We start from the raw sequence: 18,098 nt of genomic DNA, 5'->3' as shown, positions 1-18,098 counted from the left end.
TACAATTCTCTTCAGAGTAGCAATCTAACGACATACCGCATAACACACACGCATAACACTCCGGTGCAGCTGCTACACAACATCCTCACACAAAATGTCATCTTACATTTTGAGCTGAAGACGGACGGAACCGGTAAGACATTTTTAAAAAAATGACACCATCTTTAACCTTTTACTGTATGAAAAAGTGAGTAAGAAAAGGAGGTCCATCTGGTTTTTATGGAATCTTAACAAGGTTGAAAATAAGTTTTGCATGTAGAAGTTGACCTGGTTTGTATTCTGAGGATGGTGACCGGGTGGTCCTAACCTCAACGTTGTGAAGAGAACCCGACGTTCGGAGGTATAATCACCTGTTTGACCAGGTTGCTGTAGTAGACCCTTAACAGACCATTTAACATGGTGCTATTAACCATTAAAGGTACATTTCTAAATTGCTCAACTTCATATGCATCATCTCCAGCACCACCCCAACCTCAACATATGTGAAAATTGCACATTTCTATGTTTTGTAGTAAAAAAGATTGAAAACCAAGTTTCCAATGACATCGTGTGATTTTAACCAATTATGAGTAGGCATTGCCTACTAATTGGTTGACAATATCATAAGTTAGACAAGAGTGTCAGGTGTTGGAAGTGGAAGTAGGAAAAGCAGACATCAAGTGTACTAGTTAGCCTATTTAATCATGCAAGTGTGCCTGGGCCAGGCTCCAACCCCTCTCATATCCATCTATGGCCCCAACCCTCCATGCAGAGAGTCATCTACCATACGCAGTGCACCATCGGAAGACATTGGATGGCTAGTAGATTGTCAAAGGTTGCCAGCGGCTTGGACACACATCCCAATTTCATCATTATTTAAAAGACAAAGAGGAAGAGGGGACGGGGAGAGAGAGATGGGGATCATGTTAAAACCAAAGATTCATTAGATTGCAGTAGCCCGAGAGAGTCGTTGAGTACACTCAGAGCCCAGGAGTCACAGGTCAAATCATCTTTCTTCATTTGACGGGATGGGCGAGAAACTGAGCACATCACTTTCGCAGTCATATTACTAAATTGCCATTTCCATTAACCCAAGCCAGTGACCTTTGACCCTGAACACTAAAGTACAGAGGGGGGATAGAGGTCATACACTTGAATCTGGCACATGCAAAACACAAAACAGCCATACAACAGCATTCAGCAGGATCACCATTTAAGCAGAAATGGAGACAAGTTGCTCGAATCTTCAGCGACAGGTTAGACTAATTCCCATTACAGACAAGTTTAAAGCAGCAGAGTAAAAGCGTTGGAAATCAGAAGCCTTCAGCTTCACCCTCCTGCCTGTGCCTAGCTCCATTAACATTACCCTCTCTGCTCTCATTGCCTAAATGAAAGGGCTTGAGGCACACACAAGATCAAATAAAAATGGATCGAACAGCAAGGCTGTTAGAGACAAACAGGCCAGCACTGGAAGTCTAGACAGAACAGTCTAGACAGCGTGGTAAGGAGGGAGAGAAAGACAAGTGTTTATTTTATCCAAAGAGTAAGAAGAGGGAACAAAACACAGAGAGCAGAGAGACAGTCCAGAGAGATTGAGAGCTTTGTCTGAAGCCTCTGCTCTCATGTCCTGGGGGAGTTCCGTTCCGTTCTGTCAGACACAAATTAAACTCTTCCCCCCTACACCTCCCCAGTGTTTGACAGCTGACTTGGCACAGGAGTCTGGTTGTGTGTGTGTGTGTGTGTGTGTGTGAATGTGTGTGTGTGTGTGTGTGTGGGGGGGGGGGGGGGGGGGGGTCTTTAGGGTGTGTTTCACATCGCCACAGTCCAAGTGACTGGGTAGAGCTGTGGGGGCGTTAGGAGAGAATAGCAGATTGGGCAGGTTAGATTAAAGGGTTTAGTGGCTCTCTCACACAGTCTAGAGCTGTGGGAGAACCTGTTTTAGAGGCATTCAGCATGCTGGCTCAACACAAGAATTAATAGAAGAACACATCATGCATGCCTGTGATTTAAACATGAGGGAAAATAGATCTGTCAAAACAAAGGGCAAATAAGTGAAGGTGGGATGCGGAGTGGAGAGAGACAGAGAGAGAAAAGGTCTCTGATACTAACCCTCTTGGTAGGCTCCATCAGCCATGACCAGGTGAAGGATGTTGGGGTACAGGTGCTGGTGCTCAGTCCCCAGGATGTTGTTCAGTAACATGTCGATGTTCTCATCCTCAACCTCATGAATTGCCTTTAATGGTACAATGACATGAACATTCAATTACCATCCGTAATTTCTGGACGATAGATCATAAATGACATCATGAGGGTAGAGGGTAAGCAGGTCCCATCCATACCTTGATCTTGTTGTAGGCCTCTATCAAGTTCTCAAAGCCTATCTCCTGCTCCAGGTTCAAACGCAGCTCCTGCAGACGTCTGTAGATGCTGTTCACCTTCAACATCCTCCTCCTCACCACTGCCGTCTGGTGTTCACACACACACAATCCTATTGACAATCTGGTTCTGACTGCGTGCATTGTAACTATTGTGCGTGTGGATAAAAGAAGGATTACTAAATGTACCTGATTGCCATTCTTCATGGAGCTGGCTCTCACTGCTGTGGTGTTCCTCTTCTTCCATTCTTCATGGAGCTGGCTCTCACTGCCGTGGTGCTCCTCTTCTTCCATTCTTCATGGAGCTGGCTCTCACTGCTGTGGTGTTCCTCTTCTTCCATTCTTCATGGAGCTGGCTCTCACTGCTGTGGTGTTCCTCTTCTTCCATTCTTCATGGAGCTGGCTCTCACTGCCGTGGTGCTCCTCTTCTTCCATTCTTCATGGAGCTGGCTCTCACTGCTGTGGTGCTCCTCTTCTTCCATTCTTCATGGAGCTGGCTCTCACTGCCGTGGTGCTCCTCTTCTTCCATTCTTCATGGAGCTGGCTCTCACTGCTGTGGTGCTCCTCTTCTTCCATTCTTCATGGAGCTGGCTCTCACTGCCGTGATGTTCCTCTTCTTCTATTCTTCATGGAGCTGGTTCTCACTGCCGTGGTGCTCCTCTTCTTCTATTCTTCATGGAGCTGGCTCTCACTGCCGTGGTGCTCCTCTTCTTCCATTCTTCACGGAGCTGGCTCTCACTGCTGTGGTGCTCCTCTTCTTCCATTCTTCATGGAGCTGGATCTCACTGCCGTGGTGCTCACCTTCTTCCATTCTTCATGGAGCTGGCTCTCACTGCTGTGGTGCTCCTCTTCTTCCAGTCCGTTGGTGAGTGTGTGTCCTGCCTCTTCATCACCTGGATTCCCATTAGAACTCTCCTCCTCATCCTCAGCCATCCCGTTCAGCTCCTCCTCTAACTCAGCAGAATCGTCATCATCATCATCATCACCATCATCATCATTCAAAGCAGGGTTGCCGTTGAAGCAATCTCCTCCCTCTTCCTCTGGAGGGCTCCCGTTAAGACCCAGAGCCCCCCTCACCACCTTCATCATCCCTCTGCTCTTCCTCGCTGCGCTCCTCTTGTAGGAGTCTCTCCATGGAAGCCCTTAGCTCCCTCAGGTCATCATCCTGATACACACAGAGAACACAGGTCATATTACTCACAGCTTCATTATACACATGGTTTCATACTGCACAAAGCATGTTCCTCATGACACAGAGAAGTCAACTTAAGTGTCTATGTATCAAACATATACTCATGGTGTTTGTGTGTGTGTGTAGTGCAAGTGTGTCGCAGTGTCTTACTCCTCATTCTCTGATTGTTCATCCTCCTTGGCCTCTTCTTCCTCCATTGTCTCTATCTCCAGGTTGTTGTTGTTGTCGTTGTCAGGGGCAACAGCTCAGTTGACCCCTCCTGCCTCCTCTAATGAGCTGAACAGTCTGCTGAGGTCTGGGAGAGAACAGGTCCGCAGCATCTGAGGACACACACCACACAGCCAGCAAGTCACACTCATATACACCCACCGTGACTAACTAAATATCATACATGCAAATTCTTAGTGCCAGCTCAAGACTTTCATAACTCAAAAGTTTACACCAGGATATTTTTTGTTACACCAGGATTTTTTAGTTGTTGCCTTAAATAAGTTGTAGTGCAGCCAGGTCAGGTGCCCAGAAGCTCAAGAAACCGAATAGAATTGTAATATGTGAAAATTGCCTTTAACTACTGGTTCAGCATCCCGAAATCAGGACAGTTGCTGCTCAATATGCGATATTTGACTAGAAAGGCGTCGTAAACAAAAGGCAAGTTTCCGGGACATCATTTTAGGCGGAAATTGAGATGATGGGTCCGATCATGTTTGAGGACATGGGTGTGCATGTGAGTGTGTGTGTGCGCATGCGTGAGTGAGTGAGTGTGTGAGGCAGGCCGGTGGAGTGGCCTCTGGTATGATGACACATCAGGGATGTGGAAGAATCGCATTAATAACGCTGTGTCCAGGGAGAGCCATCACTGAAAACACACATGCAGGGCTCCGACCTGGACCTGAGCGTGCAGGCACACACACCCACACACACACACAGTTCAAAGTTGGAACTCTGCACAGACACACACAGTCCCTACAAAAATAACAGGGAACTTCGCCTGTCTCTCCCTGGGCCTCTCCCCGGAAGAGGTTATGAAAGATGCAGGAAGATAAATGTCCTCTCTCTCCCATCAGGCTCTCTTCCAGAACACGCGATTAATGGGGCTGGCTCCATTCCAGAGCCCTTTATTATTAAAGACTGAATCAGAGCCTAAAAATACCACAGAACCTCCGCATTTCATCAGGCACAGTCAGAAAGGTCCGAGTACATTTTCTGAACATCTACCACAGCTGTGCATCACATCACTGTAGAGGACAGAATAATAGATCTCATATGACTGGAAGGCCCTGCGATAGACCAGCGTCCTGTCCAGAGGGTGTACTTGTACATCAAGCTACCTCACGCTACCGAAACAGGAAACTGATCCTACGAGTCGTTCTGGCTCGCACAAGTCAAGGCTCGTACAAGGCTACTTACTTACGGGAGCGGCAAGTAACCTAGCGGTTAAGAGCATTGGACCAGTAACCGAGAGGTCGCTGGTTCGAATCCCCAAGCCGACTCGTTGAAAAATCAGTCATTGTGCCCTTAAGCAAGGCACTTAGCCCTAATTGCTCCTATAAGTCGTTCTGGATAAGAGAGTCGGCTGAATGACTAAAATGTCAATTGTGATTTATATATGATACTGGCTGATAGAAATGAGCCATTTAATTTATTCATTTTATGGAGGAAATATGCTTGTTACTTGTGTTGTGATTGTGTACTATTATAGAAGGATGTTCAGTGACATCAATATTAATGCGACTATGAGAATGTTATTACTTCGTTATTCATAATATTTCCTTTATAATTCCACATCCATCCACTCTCTTTAGTTATTATCTCCAGTCTCCATGAAGAGACGTGTTGTTATTCACCTTGGGGTTGTTGGCGTCGAACTGGCCCACGGAGAGGCCGATGAAGAGGGCGTTGTGGTGTTTGGAGCGGAGCGGAGAGACTGAGCGAGAGCGTGAGGCCAGAGAGGAGGACGAGTTCTCCATGGACGACTGGGCTGACATAAGAACCAGAGTTGCAGTACGACGGTGGGCCGGCGAGGAGCACAGCTTCACAAACAGAGATTCCTCACACACTGGCACAATAGCTAGACGGAGGGAGGGAAAGAGAAAGAAAGAGGAAAAGGCAGCTGGCATGGGACACCAGCTTCACCGAAAAGGCAGTCTAGTTGTAGCAGTGTCTCTCTCAGTTTACCTGACGATTTGGGTTGTTTCTCTGCCCTCTCCCCAACCCCCTTGGTTTCTGCTGGTGTTACTCTGCCCTCTGGTGGCCTAATAGGGAAGTCACACACAAAATACAACGCAAGTATCCATTAGGAATTCTGTATTCATAAGGCTGGTTTTGCAAGACATAATTCTTTATTATTGAGTTTCATGAACATGTCCTAAATAAGCCAAGAAAATGGCTAAACTTCATTACAGTTCAAGTCACATTTTAGTCTAGAGGTTTTTAATCCAATGTTAATAATGTCAATGAAAATCACATTAGGTCACTAGGAATAGGCATATACTTGGATTAGATGTATGTCATGTCGCTCCAGTGGAGGCAGTAAACCCTCACGTCAGCAGCAGGGCCTGTTTCCATGCCTGCTCTATGCCAGCTGGGGGATTTGCAGCCCGCTTTTGGCCCTCCTCCAGGACCACTCACTCCAAGTCTGCTGGATCTGGAAAGAACACCAGAACATCTGCCTGAGTGATTTAGATGGGCGGATATATTCCACTGCCTGTATGTCTCTGGATAAAGAGTGTCAGTAACTGATAACCTGTACAGTACGTAACCCACTCACCCCTCTCTCTATAGGTTTGGGTGGCGTCTTCAGCATCTCTTCTAACATAGTCTGCCTCTTCTCCTGACCTGTCACTTCTACTAAGGTCGCCCCCACTTCCTGACCTTTGGCCTCTGTGTTCTGAATAACAGGTGCCACAGCAGGTGGGCTTGGCTCTGGGCGCATCACTTGCTTAGACCCACTCACACCACCCATCTCAGCCATTCGCTTAAGGTTGTCTTGGGAACCAATCAGAATCATTAGCAGAGTCGTTAATACTTAGGCTTCGAGTCTGTACTGGATGTGTATGGTGATAGTGAGTGTGTGTGTTGGTGGGTAAATGAAGGACTCACCGGTGAGTTTCTCTTCACAGATGCCGACGTTCCCCAGCAGCTGAGAAACGCTTTTCTGGGGACATCGTCCATCCGAATGACCTCGCCCACTGTCTGCTCTACAACACAAACAGACAGCCATTAGGATACATGTAAGTATCTAGTGTGGATGTAGGAGATATTGTCCTGGGATTCATGCATGTAGTTTATTCACCAGCGGTCCTGATACACGTCTCATCTATGGTCTGCTGAGCTACGGAGAGAATGGGTGGAGGTCCAGCCTCCCATTTCTTCCTGTCCCCACCAGAGGACGATCTCTCTTCTGGAGACCGAGCCTGAGAGCCTGGGGAAAGGGGAGAGGAAGAGAGATGGACCTTCAAGGGATAGCGTCAAAGAGGTGAGAATACAGTGCACAGAGTAAGGATCCACTGCTGCCATTAATCCACAAACTCCAACAGGTGTTAGTATTTTCTGTAGCGGATGAGGGTCTATTTAAGAGTCAGGTTGGAGGAAAGGCAGATGGTGTAACTCACCAGTCGTTCTGATACAGGTCTATTCTGAATACAAGAAAGCATACAGTATCACTGTGTACTTTGCTAAACTTTAAAGAAACAAAAGAAATAGAAACATACACTTAAAAAAAAATCACACAAAATTGTACCTAGTAGTTGTCACGCCCTGGCCTTAGTATTCTTGGTTTTCTTTATTATTTTAGTTAGGTCAGGGTGTGACATGGGGAATGTTTTTGTTTTGTTGGTTTTGGGTGTTGTTTATGGAAAAGGGGTTGTGTATAGTATATGGGTTTGTGTGGAGTACATGTTTCTAGTATTGTCTATGTATGTTTAGTTGTCTAGGAGAGTCTATGGTTACCTGAATGAGTTCCCAATTAGAGACAGCTGATTTCGGTTGTCTCTGATTGGGAGCCTTATTTAGGGTAGCCATAGGCTCTCATTGGTTGTGGGTAATTGTCTATGTAAGAACGTTAGTAGCCTGTATGTTTGTGCACAACGTTTGTAGCTTCACGGTCGTTTTGTTGTTTTGTTATTTTGTATAGAGTTTTGTGTCGTGTTCATCTTCGTGTTGTTAAATAAAAGAAGATGGCTTATTTTCCAACTGCTGCATTTTGGTCCGTCAATCCGCCACACGATCGTGACAGAATTACCCACCATAGGACCAAGCGGCATGACCAGCGGCAACAGGAGCAATACAAGGATTTATGGACATGGGAGGAAATTTTAGACCGGGAGGTACCAGGAGAATATAACCGCCCCAAAGCTGAGCTGGAGGCAGCGAAAGCAGAGAGGCGGCGATATGAGGAGCTAGCTCGGAGGCAGGAAAAGGAACCTACAAAGGATCTGGGTTACACTACGTGGGAGGAGATCGACAGGTGGGCGATCAACCCAGGGAGAGTGCCGGAGCCCGCCTGGGATTCTCTGGCGCAGTGCGAGGAGGGATACCGGCGAATGGAGGCAGCACGACGAAGCGGTAGGAAGCCTGTGGGAAAACCCAAAAAATTTCTTTGGGGGGGGCTTAAAGGGAGAGTGGCGAAGTCAGGTAGGAAACCTGCGCCTACTCCCTGTAATTACCGTGGAGAGCGAGAGTACGGGCAGACACCGTGTTACGCAGTAGAGCGCACGGTGTCTCCTGTACGTGTGCATAGCCCGGTGCGGGTTATTCCACCTCCCCGCACTGGCAGGGCTAGATTGAGTATTGAGCCGGATGTCATGAAGCCGGTCCTACATATCTGGCCACCAGTGCGTCTCCTCGGGCCGGTTTACATGGCACCAGCCTTACGCATGGTGTCCCCGGTTCGCCTACATAGCCCGGTGCGGGTTATTCCACCTCCCCGCACTGGTCGGGCAACGGGGAGCATTCAACCAGGTAAGGTTGGTCAGGCTCAATACTCAAGGGAGCCAATACGCCTGCACGGTCCGGTATTTCCGGCGCCACCTCCCCGCCCCAGTTCAGTGCCACCAGTGCCTACACCACGTAACAGGCTTCCAGTGTGTCTCCAGAGCCCTGTTCCTCCTCCACGCACTCGTCCTATGGTGCGTGTCTCCAGCCCGGTATCACCAATTCCGGCACCACGCACTAAGCCTTTTGTGCGTCTCCAGAGTCCTGTGCGTCCTGTTGCTGCTCCCCGCATTAGCCCTGAGATGCGTGTCCCCAGTCCGGTACCACCAGTTCCGGCCCCACGCACTAGGCCTAATGTGCGTCCCCAGGGTCCAGTATGCCCTGTTCTGCTCCCCGCACTAGCCCTGAGATGCGTGTCCCCAGCCCGGTGCCACCAGTCCCGGCACCACGCACCAGGCCTACAGTGCGCCTCAGCCGGCAGGAGTCTGCCGTCTGCACAGCGATGACTGAACTGCTCGTCTCCCCAGCGCCATCTGAGCCATCCGTCTCCCCAGCGCCATCTGAGCCATCCGTCTCCCCAGCGCCATCTGAGCCATCCGTCTGCCATGAGCCTGCAAAGCCGCCCGTCTGCCATGAGCCTGCAAAGCCGCCCGTCTGCCATGAGCCCACTGAGCCGTCCGCCAGACAGGAGCCGCTAGAGCCGCCAGCCAGACAGGAGCCGCTAGAGCCGTCCGTCAGACAGGATCTGCCAGAGCCGCCAACCAGACAGGATCTGCCAGAGCCGCCAACCAGACAGGATCTGCCAGAGCCGCCAACCAGACAGGAGCAGCCAGATCAGTCAGCCAGCCATGAGCAGCCAGATCCGTCAGCTAGCCATGAGCAGCCAGATCCGTCAGCTAGCCATGAGCAGCCAGATCCGTCAGCTAGCCATGAGCAGCCAGATCCGTCAGCCAGCCATGAGCAGCCAGATCCGTCAGCTAGCCATGAGCAGCCAGATCCGTCAGCTAGCCATGAGCAGCCAGATCCGTCAGCTAGCCATGAGCAGCCAGATCCGTCAGCTAGCCATGAGCAGCCAGATCCGTCAGCTAGCCATGAGCAGCCAGATCCGTCAGCTAGCCATGAGCAGCCAGATCCGTCAGCCAGCCATGGGCCATCCCTCAGTCCGGAGCTGCAGTCCCTCAGTCCGGAGCTGCAGTCCCTCAGTCCGGAGCTGCCATTCTTCAGTCCGGAGCTGCCACTTATCCTGGTGCTGCCCCTTACCCTGGTGCTGCCCCTTACCCTGGTACTGACCCTGGTACTGCCCCTGACCCTGGTACTGCCCCTGACCCTGGTACTGCCCTTGACCCTGGTACTGCCCCTGACCCTGGTACTGCCCCTGACCCTGGTACTGCCCCTTACCCTGGTACTGCCCCTTAGTCCAGAACTGCCCCTTAATGCAATGGGGTTAATGTGGAGAGGGGTCATTTTGAAGAAGCTAAGGAGGTGGTTAGGGACTGTGGGGACCACGACCAGAGCCGGAGCCGCCACCGTGGAGGGAAGCCCACCCAGACCCTCCCCTAGACTGTTTATGGTGCGCCCGGAGTTCGCGCCTCAAGGGGGGGGTTATGTCACGCCCTGGCCTTAGTATTCTTGGTTTTCTTTATTATTTTAGTTAGGTCAGGGTGTGACATGGGGAATGTTTTTGTTTTGTTGGTTTTGGGTGTTGTTTATGGAAAAGGGGTTGTGTATAGTATATGGGTTTGTGTGGAGTACATGTTTCTAGTATTGTCTATGTATGTTTAGTTGTCTAGGAGAGTCTATGGTTACCTGAATGAGTTCCCAATTAGAGACAGCTGATTTCGGTTGTCTCTGATTGGGAGCCTTATTTAGGGTAGCCATAGGCTCTCATTGGTTGTGGGTAATTGTCTATGTAAGAACGTTAGTAGCCTGTATGTTTGTGCACAACGTTTGTAGCTTCACGGTCGTTTTGTTGTTTTGTTATTTTGTATAGAGTTTTGTGTCGTGTTCATCTTCGTGTTGTTAAATAAAAGAAGATGGCTTATTTTCCAACTGCTGCATTTTGGTCCGTCAATCCGCCACACGATCGTGACAGTAGTTCAGGGATGACTATTTCCGTTTTAAAATGAACTGGTCATTGAAGTTGTTGCAGCTCCAGTTTCTGTGGACCTTTCGTTGTTGAAGTTGACCCTATTATTAAACAAACCAATTCAGAACAGCATTCTTGGTAGCTGTGAGCAGTCAGAGAGCAGTATATATATTTTGTTGAATTCTAGCACTAAGAGAAAATCTATAACTTATCGTTGAGCATAGCCGACTAGTACACATTCAAGCCCCAGATGGAGAACTTGATAAAAATTGTTTCTTCTTTTATGGTACTATGGCGGTCCGCAAACAAAAGTACTCGATTGTAATACTTGAGTAAAAGTAGAAATTACATTTTATACATAAAATTCCTATTAAGCAAACCAGATGGTATGGTTTAATTTTTTTTCTGGAAAGACAGGGGCATGCTCCAACACTCAGACTTTAGTGAGTCTGCCAGATCAGAGGCAGTAGCGATGACGTGTTATATTAATAGGTACATGAATTGGACCATATTGCTGTCCTGCCTGAGCATTCAAAATGCAACTAGTTCTTTTAGGTGTCAGGGAAAATGTATAGGAGTCAAAGTACATCTTTTCTTTAGGAATGTGGTGGAGTAAAAGTTGTCAAAAATATAAATAGGGTACAGATACACCAAAAAACAACTTAGTACTTTAAAGTATTTTTACTTAAGTGCTTTACACCACTGGCTGCCACCTACTGTACCACACCACTCAGCTGTGCAGACAAAACAGGACATGTCATTTTTCAGAACGAATAGGAATTCAGATTGTTGCACTATACCTGAACCAGCCCTGACACACAAGATAAACATTAGTCTCGGCCACAATCTCTAAAATGGCTGAGGCTTGTTCATTATTTGGTGAAGAACAATTCACTTCTTCAATTTGTCTGGATCTACTGAAGGAGCCTGTGACCATTCCTTGTGGACACAGTTACTGCATGGGCTGTATTAAGTAAGGGACTAATGGAGTCTAAATGACCAGACACGTGTCTACAGCTGTCCTCAGTGTAGACAGATATTCACCACAAGGCCTGCTCTGAACAAAAATACCATGTTTGCAGAGGTAGTGGAAAGACTGAAGAACTCCAAGCTGACCCTTCTGTTCCTAGTTATGCTGAACCAGGGGATATTGTGTGTGATCTCTGTACTGGGAGAAAGCAGAAAGTCATCAAGTCTTGTCTTCTGTGCCTGGCCTTGTACTGTGAAACACACCTCAAGCTTCATGACAAGCTAAACCCAGGAAAAAGACACAGGCTTGAGGAAGCCTCCAGACAGCTTCAGGAGAAGATCTGCTCCCAGCATGAAAAACTGCTGGAGGTTTACTGCCGTACGGATCAACTTTGTATCTGTTATGAGTGTTTGATGGGTGTACACAAAGGCCATGAAACTGCTGAAAGCACAGAAAAACAGGAAAGCTCTCTGAGACTGCTTCTACATGTATTGCATGACTTCTTTTTTAAGTCCTGAATTAAACATTTGAAACTGTAGCCTATGCTTCAGTATCCACACTGATAAAAAAGAAAGGACTTAGTCTGAAGTCCACATAGCAAATAAACAATAGCTAGAGAGTAAACAAAACACCGCCCTAACCTCCCAAGGTTTAAAGCACCATTCCATTTACATACATTTAACATTTAAGTCATTTAGCAGACGCTCTTATCCAGAGCGACTTACAAATTGGTGCATTCACCTTATGACATCCAGTGGAACAGCCACTTTACAATAGTGCATCAGATCTTTTAAGGGGGGGGGGGGGCAGAAGGATTGCTTTATCCTAGGTATTCCTTGAAGAGGTGGGGTTTCAGGTGTCTCCGGAAGGTGGTGATTGACTCCGCTGTCCTGGCGTCGTGAGGGAGTTTGTTCCACCATTGGGGGGCCAGAGCAGCGAACAGTTTTGACTGGGCTGAGCGGGAACTGTACTTCCTCAGTGGTAGGGAGGCGAGCAGGCCAGAGGTGGATGAACGCAGTGCCCTTGTTTGGGTGTAGGGCCTGATCAGAGCCTGAAGGTACTGAGGTGCCGTTCCCCTTACAGCTCCGTAGGCAAGCACCATGGTCTTGTAGCGGATGCGAGCTTCAACTGGAAGCCAGTGGAGAGAGCGGAGGAGCGGGGTGACGTGAGAGAACTTGGGAAGGTTGAACACCAGACGGGCTGCGGCGTTCTGGATGAGTTGTAGGGGTTTAATGGCACAGGCAGGGAGCCCAGCCAGCAGCGAGTTGCAGTAATCCAGACGGGAGATGACAAGTGCCTGGATTAGGACCTGCGCCGCTTCCTGTGTGAGGCAGGGTCGTACTCTGCGGATGTTGTAGAGCATGAACCTACAGGAACGGGCCACCGCCTTGATGTTGGTGGAGAACGACAGGGTGTTGTCCAGGATCACGCCAAGGTTCTTAGCGCTCTGGGAGGAGGACACAATGGAGTTGTCAACCGTGATGGCGAGATCATGGAACGGACAGTCCTTCCCCGGGAGGAAGAGCAGCTCCGTCTTGCCGAGGTTCAGCTTGAGGTGGTGATCCGTCATCCACACTGATATGTCTGCCAGACATGCAGAGATGCGATTCGCCACCTGGTCATCAGAAGGGGGAAAGGAGAAGATTAATTGTGTGTCGTCTGCATAGCAATGATAGGAGAGACCATGTGAGGTTATGACAGAGCCAAGTGACTTGGTGTATAGCGAGAATAGGAGAGGGCCTAGAACAGAGCCCTGGGGGACACCAGTGGTGAGAGCGCGTGGTGAGGAGACAGATTCTCGCCACGCCACCTGGTAGGAGCGACCTGTCAGGTAGGACGCAATCCAAGCGTGGGCCGCGCCGGAGATGCCCAACTCGGAGAGGGTGGAGAGGAGGATCTGATGGTTCACAGTATCGAAGGCAGCCGATAGGTCTAGAAGGATGAGAGCAGAGGAGAGAGAGTTAGCTTTAGCAGTGCGGAGCGCCTCCGTGATACAGAGAAGAGCAGTCTCAGTTGAGTGACTAGTCTTGAAACCTGACTGATTTGGATCAAGAAGGTCATTCTGAGAGAGATAGCAGGAGAGCTGGCCAAGGACGGCACGTTCAAGAGTTTTGGAGAGAAAAGAAAGAAGGGATACTGGTCTGTAGTTGTTGACATCGGAGGGATCGAGTGTAGGTTTTTTCAGAAGGGGTGCAACTCTCGCTCTCTTGAAGACGGAAGGGACGTAGCCAGCGGTCAAGGATGAGTTGATGAGCGAGGTGAGGTAAGGTAGAAGGTCTCCGGAAATGGTCTGGAGAAGAGAGGAGGGGATAGGGTCAAGCGGGCAGGTTGTTGGGCGGCCGGCCGTCACAAGACGCGAGATTTCATCTGGAGAGAGAGGGGAGAAAGAGGTCAAAGCACAGGGTTGGGCAGTGTGAGCAGAACCAGCGGTGTCGTTTGACTTAGCGAACGAGGATCGGATGTCGTCGACCTTCTTTTCAAAATGGTTGACGAAGTCGTCTGCAGAGAGGGAGGAGGGGGGGGGGAGGGGGAGGAGGATTCAGGAGGGAGGAGAAGGTGGCAAAGAGCTTCCTAGGGTTAGAGGCAGATGCTTGGAATTTAGAGTGGTAGAAAGTGGCTTTAGCAGCAGAGACAGAAGAGGAAAATGTAGAGAGGAGGGAGTGAAAGGATGCCAGGTCCGCAGGGAGGCGAGTTTTCCTCCATTTCCGCTCGGCTGCCCGGAGCCCTGTTCTGTGAGCTCGCAATGAGTCGTCGAGCCACGGAGCGGGAGGGGAGGACCGAGCCGGCCTGGAGGATAGGGGACATAGAGAGTCAAAGGATGCAGAAAGGGAGGAGAGGAGGGTTGAGGAGGCAGAATCAGGAGATAGGTTGGAGAAGGTTTGGGCAGAGGGAAGAGATGATAGGATGGAAGAGGAGAGAGTAGCGGGGGAGAGAGAGCGGAGGTTGGGACGGCGCGATACCATCCGAGTAGGGGCAGTGTGGGAAGTGTTGGATGAGAGCGAGAGGAAGAAGGATACAAGGTAGTGGTCGGAGACTTGGAGGGGAGTTGCAATGAGGTTAGTGGAAGAACAGCATCTAGTAAAGATGAGGTCAAGCGTATTGCCTGCCTTGTGAGTAGGGGGGGAAGGTGAGAGGGTGAGGTCAAAAGAGGAGAGGAGTGGAAAGAAGGAGGCAGAGAGGAATGAGTCAAAGGTAGACATGGGGAGGTTAAAGTCACCCAGAACTGTGAGAGGTGAGCCGTCCTCAGGAAAGGAGCTTATCAAGGCATCAAGCTCATTGATGAACTCTCCAAGGGAACCTGGAGGGCGATAAATGATAAGGATGTTAAGCTTGAAAGGGCTGGTAACTGTGACAGCATGGAATTCAAAGGAGGCGATAGACAGATGGGTAAGGGGAGAAAGAGAGAATGACCACTTGGGAGAGATGAGGATCCCGGTGCCACCACCCCGCTGACCAGAAGGTCTCGGGGTGTGCGAGAACACGTGGGCAGACGAAGAGAGAGCAGTAGGAGTAGCAGTGTTATCTGTGGTGAGCCATGTTTCCGTCAGTGCCAGGAAGTCGAGGGACTGGAGGGACGCATAGGCTGAGATGAGCTCTGCCTTGTTGGCCGCAGATCGGCAGTTCCAGAGGCTACCGGAGACCTGGAACTCCACGTGGGTCGTGCGGGCTGGGACCACCAGGTTAGGGTGGGCGCGGCCACGCGGTGTGAAGCGTTTGTATGGTCTGTGCAGAGAGGAGAGAACAGGGATAGACAGACACATGGTTGACAGGCTACAGAAGAGGCTACGCTAATGCAAAGGAGATTAGAATGACAAGTGGGCTACACGTCTCGAATGTTCAGAAAGTTAAGCTTACGTTGCAAAAAATAAGAATAAAATACAAGATCTTATTGACTAAAATGATATAGTACTGCTGGCTGGTGAAGTAGCCTGGCTAGCAGTGGCTACGTTGTTGAAAGTGAAGCTGGCTAGGTAACCTCGACAATTTCACTAAATTTCTCTAAACTACACAATTATCATGGATACAAGGACAGGAAAGACAACTAGCTAACACTACGCTAATCAAGTCGTTCCGTTGTAATGTAAGTTTCTACAGTGCTGCTATTCGGTAGAAGTTGGCTAGCTAGCAGTGTTGGCTAGGTAGGAGGACGGCAGCGCGGCAGGCGAAAAATAGCTGGCTAGCTAACCGATAATTACTCAAAGCTACACAATTATCTTAGATAAAAAGATTCCAATGAAATCCCATATAATTTTTACTCATAAGAGTTTTGGATCTACAGAAAGAACTGAAGAAGTCACACAAGAAATCCAAGCAAGTAATCAAGAGGAAAGAGAAGGAGCTATTGCGGTTGAAGCAGGCCATGGAGTCTCTCACGGTGAGTATTGATGAGAGAACTTCAACTTCTGACAACTGAAGCTCTTCTCCAACCAATCATCTGATAATGTCAGTGTTCAGAGCTGTATGAGAGGTCTGTATGAGTAGACTGCTGCTCTCTCTCCCACTCTCTATTTGTGTGTGCCTCCCTACAGTACTCAGCAAAGGTAGCTGTTGAAGATAGTGACAAGGTCTTTGATGAAATGATCCGCTCTGTTGAGAAGTGGCACTCGTGAAAAGACTGATCAGATCACAGGAGATTGCTGCTGTGGGCCAGGCTGAGGAGCAGGTTGACCAGTTGCAAAAGGAGATTGCAGAGTTGAGGAGGAGAGATGGTGAGCTTGGGCAGTTGTCAAAAACAAAAGTTTCTATTATTTTCCTCCAGGTAATATTGGCACTATCAAGACTCCTGGATACAATGACTCTTCATTAAAATGTTTTTTTTTTTGCCAAATTCACACAGAATTCCTCTGGTACTTTGTTTCACTTTGAATTTGTCAGGATCCAACTTGTATATTAAGATTGCCTGTCTGTGTCTATAGAGCTGTCAATCAATCCTAGCCCTCCCTGGATGCGGAGACTCATGCAGCATCAATGTCAGCCAACAAGTGTCTTTTGAAGACGTGAAGAACTCTGTGGCTGAGCAGAAACATTGGAGGACATCTGCAAAGGGACCTTCGTAAAAATCTCTAAAAAAGGTTTGCAACAAACAAACCAAACTTGTCAAATCCCTTGTCACACTCAAACCATCTCCACTGACCAATCAATAGCTTTCCTTCATTTAATTGAGTAAACCTAATTAAAAAACAACAAATAAACAGACTTCTGTATATATACCTGAATCTGTATAGAATGGCTAAATTACATTGTTATACTCACTTGTTATACTCACTAGGACTATATATCCATTTCCACAGTACAGGATGTTCGTATACTGCAGAAATCAAAGCCCAGTCCACATGAGCCAATTTTCACCACACATTTGCACTAAAATTACATCAGCACAATCACAGTTTATCTTGAGACTAATGCAACATAATTTACTGTCTTTAGTTTATTATTTCTGTATCCCTCTAGCTCTACCCCAAGTAAAAGAAAAGGTTGTGGAGAGTAAAGTACCAACAACAAGGGAGGAGTTTTTGAAATGTAAGTATGGAAGACAAACAACAGACAGACAGGCAGACAGATCAATCATTTTTGTACGGGTTCATCATATCTGATTTCTTACCATCAGATGCCGGTCAGCTCACATTGGACCTAAACACGGCACATAGAAACCTCCTTCTCTCCAAAGACAACAAAGAGGCTGAATGGAAGGAAGTGGCGCTGCCTTATCCTGACCACCCAGAGAGTGGTAAACAATGCTGTAGTACTGTGTAGAGAGGCTCTGTCAGGCCGCTGTTACTGGGAAGTTGAATGGAGTGGAGGACAGGTTATTATGGGTGTTGCATATAAAAGGATAAACAGAAAGAAGTGTCTTAGTCATGATCATTTTGATTGGATTTTAAACTTTCATGAACAGACCTGGAGTTTGGATGTGTTTGGTCGCTGTGTTTGGGAGAATACTAAACAGACTAAACAACTACCTTTTTGGCCCTCTAAGAAAATAGGGCTCTACTTGGATCACAAGGCTGGATCGCTAACGTTCTATAACATTACTGACACAATGACCCTCCTCTATAGAGTACAAACTACATTCACTCAACCACTCTATCCTGTTTTCTGGATAAAAATACAGTCCAGGATGAAATTGTGCCGCATGAAATAAATGAAAATGATTATTACAAAAATACGATGCTTTTGTGAAAGCAAGGCTAGACAGAACGTGCAGTGTAGCAAACAAGGACGTTTGAAATCCTCTTTTTACATTGAAAAGAAGTATGGGGGTTTGTCTGTTGGGGATTATAAACGGCACCCACTTCTAACGGCAATCATTTACACCAAATTATAGAAATTAAATGCTGTATGAGTAAGAAGGAAGTATACCAATTGCATGTAAGAATGATTAAGAAATAAGTGAATAGTAATATCTGTGTCAATGTTGTTTAATGCTCAAAAAGAAAAGCTTATTTTGAGAATTTAGGCCTCAGGCTATACAACCTTGGTTATAAATGTTCTTATTTATTTATTTTGTATTTATTTATTATAAAACATATATATTGTACGTTCCAATGTGATACAGAGTTGCTG

The 18,098-nt window shown here is 47.8% G+C and overlaps 2 pseudogenes; one reads left to right on the top strand and one right to left on the bottom strand.

Moving 5' to 3' along the window:
* Window positions 1-1,789: 1,789 nt before the first annotated feature.
* On the bottom strand, window positions 1,790-7,062 carry LOC129854861 (serine/threonine-protein kinase Nek1-like; annotated as a pseudogene).
* Window positions 7,063-11,418: 4,356 nt separating this feature from the next.
* Window positions 11,419-17,880, top strand: LOC129855369 (tripartite motif-containing protein 16-like; annotated as a pseudogene).
* Window positions 17,881-18,098: the final 218 nt, after the last annotated feature.

The sequence above is a fragment of the Salvelinus fontinalis genome, chromosome 5 (genome assembly GCF_029448725.1).
Source record: "Salvelinus fontinalis isolate EN_2023a chromosome 5, ASM2944872v1, whole genome shotgun sequence".
NCBI classification, from domain to species: domain Eukaryota; kingdom Metazoa; phylum Chordata; class Actinopteri; order Salmoniformes; family Salmonidae; genus Salvelinus; species Salvelinus fontinalis.
This window is presented reverse-complemented; position numbering and strand designations above follow the sequence as displayed.